Raw genomic sequence first — 5,321 nt, 5'->3', positions numbered from 1 at the left:
ACCACCACACAGAGGAGGGAGGGGATGAAGAGGAGGGGAAGAGGAGGAACGCACCAAACAGTCATCTTTGCAGCATCCACCAATCAGGAGCGAGATGGAGAGTACAGGGCAGAGGTGATTGGCTGTTCTGTTAGTCAGTTATTCAGTGACAGTGAGGGAGGCTCTCTCTCTCTTTATCTCTGTGTCTCTCTCCCTCTGATCAACCTTTAATCCACTCAAAATTGTTTTAGAAAAATACGTTTAACAGAATTGTGTTTTTAATCAAATATTAAATTAAAGAGAAGTCAAGTTTTGCTGGTTTTATTTATTCATCATATATTCTAATTATTATGTTTTTTATGTGTTTATTTCTGTCTGGTTCATGATATAAGTTTCTGCCTTAATGCAAATATCTAATGAGTCAATCACACAGCAGATTTAGCTACGAAGACATAGTCAAGATGTCCTGCTGAAGTTCAATCCAAACATCAAAATGAGGAAAAAATGTGATTAAAGTGACTTTGAGCATAGTTGTTGTTGCCAGACAGACTGGTCTGAGTATTTCAGAAATGGCTGATCTGGGATTTTCCTCAACACTCATCAATAGGGTTTGAAAAAGAGAAAAATATCCAGGTCAGAGGAGAGTGGTCAGACTGCTTCATTCTGATAGGAAGGCAGCAGAAGGCCACACTCGGTGGAAACTGAGGCTAAATTCACAAAACTTTTCTGGTGTGATGAGTCTCAATCTCTGCTGTGACGGTAGGGCCGGAATATGAAAGCATGGTTCTATCTTGTCTCATATCAATGGTTCAGGCTGCTGCAGGTGGTGCAAGTATGGTGTTAATACAACCTGAACATCATTTAAACACCACAGGCCTGTGCTGACCTGAGTATTGTTGCTGACCCTGTCCATCCCTTTATGACTACAGTGTACCTATTTTCTGATGGCTGTTTCCAGCAGGATAACGCACCATGTCACCATTTAACCAGAGTTAAATATTTTTGAAACCATGTGCCATGTATTATGTCAATAAATAGAAATATAATATGAAATTATTATTTATATGAAATGCATGAGTTATTTATTTATGTCAAATGAATACATAACATTTTAAAAAGAAGGCATTAACAGTGTGTCAGTTCCGCCTCCGGTCCAGCAGGCGGCGGTAAAACTGAATTACAGCATTTAGTCACCGCCTGTAGATAAAAGGGTGAGGAACTCTGTGTTCCGTCATTTGAGCCTGCAGTCGAGGTGGAGAGTGTTGCTCTGCGTCTGGGTAAATATGCGTTTAATCTTTATATTAGTTAATAAATGTAACGTTGTATTTATTGATTACTTTGTGTTGAGATGTAACGTGCCGATATTTACCAGCGATGAGGCGTTTATTTCACGGATGGCGGCAGATTGTGTGGGAGTCGTTGTAAACTTGTCACGTGGTTTTCTCGTAACATCACGTCTGTAGAGTTTATTCAGAGTTAATTACGGTTCAGTTAGTTACACCGCTGCGTTAGTCATACATACAAGTGATATATAAATTAAAACCATGTGGTGGCATGAAGAGGGTCTAAAATGTGACCGAAGGTGTAATAATTTTAAGTTTTATCAATAGGCATGTCAATAGTAGCTCAATTGTTTTATAATTTTTACAATTTTATTACTATTTTTTTTAAACGCGCCCTTTATTTAAAATGATAAGCAACGAGTATCCAGAAATTTCCATCAGCTGAACACGTGGTGGGGGTGTTGCACAAATTATAATCAGGGAAATAGACCTTTGGTATCAGATATGGTGAAACAGCATCAAGCTCAGTTATTTTAGGTATACGATTAATGAATGGGTTACTTACTATGCATGAAAAATAAAATCATTTTAAAAAATCCCCCTAACTACAAAAAGTGCAAAAGTACGGATTCAGAGCAAACCTGTATTAAAGGAAACTGTTTAAACATTAACTAGATGCAGGCTTTTTTTTTTTTTTTTTTTAGGTTTTGACTAATTTACATGATATAATAAAAAAAAATGGCTGCCACAATCAGATTTGAAATCAGTTACTTATTTAAGACTAATAAGAATGATATGTAGTTTTCATAGCAAAGTTACAAATTGTCAGTGTCAGTAAAATACCCACTTGAATAAAATCAAATAAGAACTCTTTACTTTAAAATAAAATACATGGTATGCACACACCTACTAAATTGTCATAGGAACTAATAAATCATAGAAAACATTTTATGCCTAATCTGTATTTATAAATTAAGTAAAACAAGATCGCAAAGGCTAAAGATGTCAAGATTTTGGCCCTTTTGTAGATGCACAAGTCTGTAGACTTTGGATGAAACGGCAGACTAGTGTAAAAGCTAATGTGTAGTAATTGTGCTGATTTAACTCTCTTTAGATCCAGTTACTCTGGTCACTGTGGCCTTGAACTATTAACTGAATGGTGTTTTCTTCTTTCAGTTTAATGTTGACGCTTCAACAGCGTTCTTTTTGACGAGGATGACACACACAACAGTTTGTCTCCAGCACAGTCAAGGTAAATTTTACTTTGTGCTTTTTGTTATGCATATGAAGCGTCTTCCTGCGCTGTGATGATGTTTTTCCTGCCATTCGTAGTTTCCACCAGAGGTTTAAACACCAAAGATGGTTCAAATCTTCCTTGGATGTCTGAGTGTTACTAGCTGTTCCTAATTAGCAGCTACTGCTAACATGCTGGCTTTCTAATGCAGCAAGTGTCTCCACAGGTTCCCATCAGTCACAGAGAATGAGCTTAACAGGGACAGCACTGTGCGGAAGGTGCTCTGCTGCATCAGGATGCAAGATGGGGTGAATTCCTCAAGAACTAAAATCTGCAGGTGAGTTAATCAGTTAAGTTACCCACTGACGCATTAACTAAAACTTGTACAGTGTAAGAAAATACTTGCAGACCAGTTAAATCTGTGCCTGGTCTCTAGCCCACTCATCATGGGCATAGTGATTTTCAGCTTTTAAGGATTTCTTTGAACTGCTTTTTCCAGGGTAGACTGTACAGTGTACGTCTTTAATTTCTAGACATACAAATTGAGAACGCAAATTTTAATTACTTTATATTTTCTCTGAAATACCGAGAGAATCTAAATCTTTTTTTCCCCTGGAAAAGTGTCTTAAATCTGTAAACCCCCAGTCAGTCGCTATGATGATGATTTTTTTCCTGCCATTCGTAGTTTCCACCAGAGGTTTAAACACCAAAGATGGTTCAAGTCTTCCTTGGATGTCTGAGCGACTGAAGGGAATTTTTATTTATATATATTGTTTTAAATCAGATTGTCACTTCTTGCTCCTAACTATTCATATTTTCTGTTTCTGCCAGTCGTTGCAGAGAATGGCCTTCAGTAAAACTCGTGAAGCTGTTCAGCCGTGTTAGCATGCTGGGTTCAGGGAGTTCTGGACAGAGAGGAGCAGATGTGGATCAGCATCACTGCACCTGATTCTGGGTAAGTTATTAAAGGTAATTTGATTGCGGTGCAGCTGCTCTGAGGAGTTTACAGTTCGCTGTGATGATGCTTTTCCTGCCATTCGTAGTTTCCACCAGAGGTTTAAACACCAAAGATGGTTCAAATCTTCCTTGGATGTCTGAGCGAACACTTTGAAGTTTAACTCTTGTTGATGACTGAGAACCTTCACAGACAACTCTTGTTATTAACACGTCTTCTTTCAGAGCTGACTCTGCCTCGATCTCTGTTTCAGGATGAACGTCTTCAGTTATGCCCACCAGCTGTAAACCTGTTGTGTCACCAAAGCTGCTCCCGGTATGTATTTGTTAATATTTTGGACTTTACCTTTTGAAATTGTTTCGCTGTGATGATGATTTTTCCTGCCATTCGTAGTTTCCACCAGAGGTCTACAGACTAAAGATGGTTCAAATCTTCCTTGGATGTCTGAGCGAACATTTAATTCCTGTTGTATCTTGTGTCTTTCTGCTTTATGTACTGACCTAAACTCGATCTCACTTTCAGGCTGAATGGCTGTTTCTATAAAGGATCAACCTGCAGACTCTCCAGCACCAGTGTTGGTGGTCAGAGTTCCTGAAGCTGGTACGTATTCCAAGCTGTTCTTGACTATGATGATGTATGACACTGTAGTTACAAAAACGGATATTGGATCCTTTTTTTTTTTTTTTTTTATTATCACCATTTGAACATTTAAAAAAAAATTTATATCTGTATATCTGCAAGTTTGTACTCTGCTTTAAAGTCTTGGGGTGTTGTAGATGTGTCCCCTATAACTTGGACTTTTTTTTTTTTTTTTTTTTTTTTTTCCCCTTAAATGCCCATGAAGCTACAGTCTTTATTAAAACGTGGAAGGGGAATGTTTGCTGTGATGATGTTTTTCCTGCCATTCGTAGTTTCCACCAGAGGTTTAAACACCGAAGATGGTTCAAATCTTCCTTGGATGTCTGAGCGAACATTAGAGGATTGTAGTTCTACTTTTGAATGTCTTTGTTCTAAGAACTAAATTGTATTCTCCCTTTCAGGGAGATAATTGCCACGGATGCAAGGCTAATCTGTGGATTCTCCAGGCTGTTAAAGCTGGTATGTACGGTTACTGGTTGAAGTCTTACGTCTTTGAAGTCTTTGTCGCTGTGATGATGATTTTTCCTGCCATTCGTAGTTTCCACCAGAGGTTTAAACACCAAAGATGGTTCAAATCTTCCTTGGATGTCTGAGCGAACATTAGATTGCAGCTTTGCTTGTGAACTCTTCTCTTCCAGATCTAACTTTATCTCAATTATCTCACTTTATCTCACTTTCAGGCTGGACGTCAACGTTGATGGACCTGCAATCAAACATGAGTCAGCTGTGTAGGGTTTTTTTTTTTTTTTTTTTTTTTTGTAGGTTGAAGTTTGAAAGATGGCTGTCATCTAATCTTAAAAATAAAATGAATCTTAAACAGAAAACAAGCTAGCAGTTTTGTGACTATAAATGAGATGTTCTTAGTTTTGAAATAACTGATTTTTGTTTTCCATGCATGCTGCAAAGTTTTTTGTATTTTTACTTGTACATAATTTTTAAAGTAATAAAGATCCAATAGGTGTCGAAAGATTTTGTTTTTAATCTGTCTTCTCTTGCTGAAATTGTCATTCAAATAAGGGGTTTTAGACTGTACACTGTTGCTTCTCGTTGGGCTGCATTGCTTGGGCAAATGCTTACATTATTGATAGATTGTAACTGATGAAAACTATTCAACATCTAACTCAGTGACGTGAAGAAGAATCCCGGAGAACATAAATTGCATCATGTAAATTTTAACACTACAGAATAACATTTGTGAAATGTTTTCAGACATTGAACAACTATATTAGTT

The 5,321-nt window shown here is 37.4% G+C and overlaps 1 long non-coding RNA gene and 5 other non-coding genes across 6 annotated transcripts; all 6 read left to right on the top strand.

Annotated features, from left to right (window-relative positions):
• Positions 1 to 1,198: 1,198 nt before the first annotated feature.
• On the top strand, positions 1,199 to 5,057 carry LOC146579029 (uncharacterized). Its single transcript, XR_014890264.1, has 8 exons — positions 1,199 to 1,256; positions 2,439 to 2,514; positions 2,723 to 2,833; positions 3,328 to 3,451; positions 3,705 to 3,766; positions 3,974 to 4,051; positions 4,492 to 4,549; positions 4,771 to 5,057. It is a non-coding gene; the product is annotated as an uncharacterized LOC146579029 (long non-coding RNA).
• LOC146579034 (small nucleolar RNA SNORD14) lies at positions 3,146 to 3,240 on the top strand. Its single transcript, XR_014891939.1, has one exon. It is a non-coding gene; the product is annotated as a small nucleolar RNA SNORD14 (small nucleolar RNA).
• LOC146579033 (small nucleolar RNA SNORD14) lies at positions 3,507 to 3,598 on the top strand. The gene has a single exon (XR_014892050.1). It is a non-coding gene; the product is annotated as a small nucleolar RNA SNORD14 (small nucleolar RNA).
• On the top strand, positions 3,811 to 3,903 carry LOC146579032 (small nucleolar RNA SNORD14). Its single transcript, XR_014891707.1, has one exon. It is a non-coding gene; the product is annotated as a small nucleolar RNA SNORD14 (small nucleolar RNA).
• Positions 4,330 to 4,421, top strand: LOC146579031 (small nucleolar RNA SNORD14). The gene has a single exon (XR_014892070.1). It is a non-coding gene; the product is annotated as a small nucleolar RNA SNORD14 (small nucleolar RNA).
• On the top strand, positions 4,595 to 4,687 carry LOC146579030 (small nucleolar RNA SNORD14). The gene has a single exon (XR_014891828.1). It is a non-coding gene; the product is annotated as a small nucleolar RNA SNORD14 (small nucleolar RNA).
• Positions 5,058 to 5,321: the final 264 nt, after the last annotated feature.

This window comes from Mchenga conophoros, linkage group LG3 (assembly GCF_057382185.1).
Source record: "Mchenga conophoros isolate Kocher_MC1m ecotype Shallow Benthic linkage group LG3, M_conophoros_male_GT1.1, whole genome shotgun sequence".
Lineage (NCBI taxonomy): Eukaryota > Metazoa > Chordata > Actinopteri > Cichliformes > Cichlidae > Mchenga > Mchenga conophoros.
The sequence above is the reverse complement of the archived record's forward strand: the minus strand, read 5'-3'. Positions and strand labels throughout refer to the sequence as shown.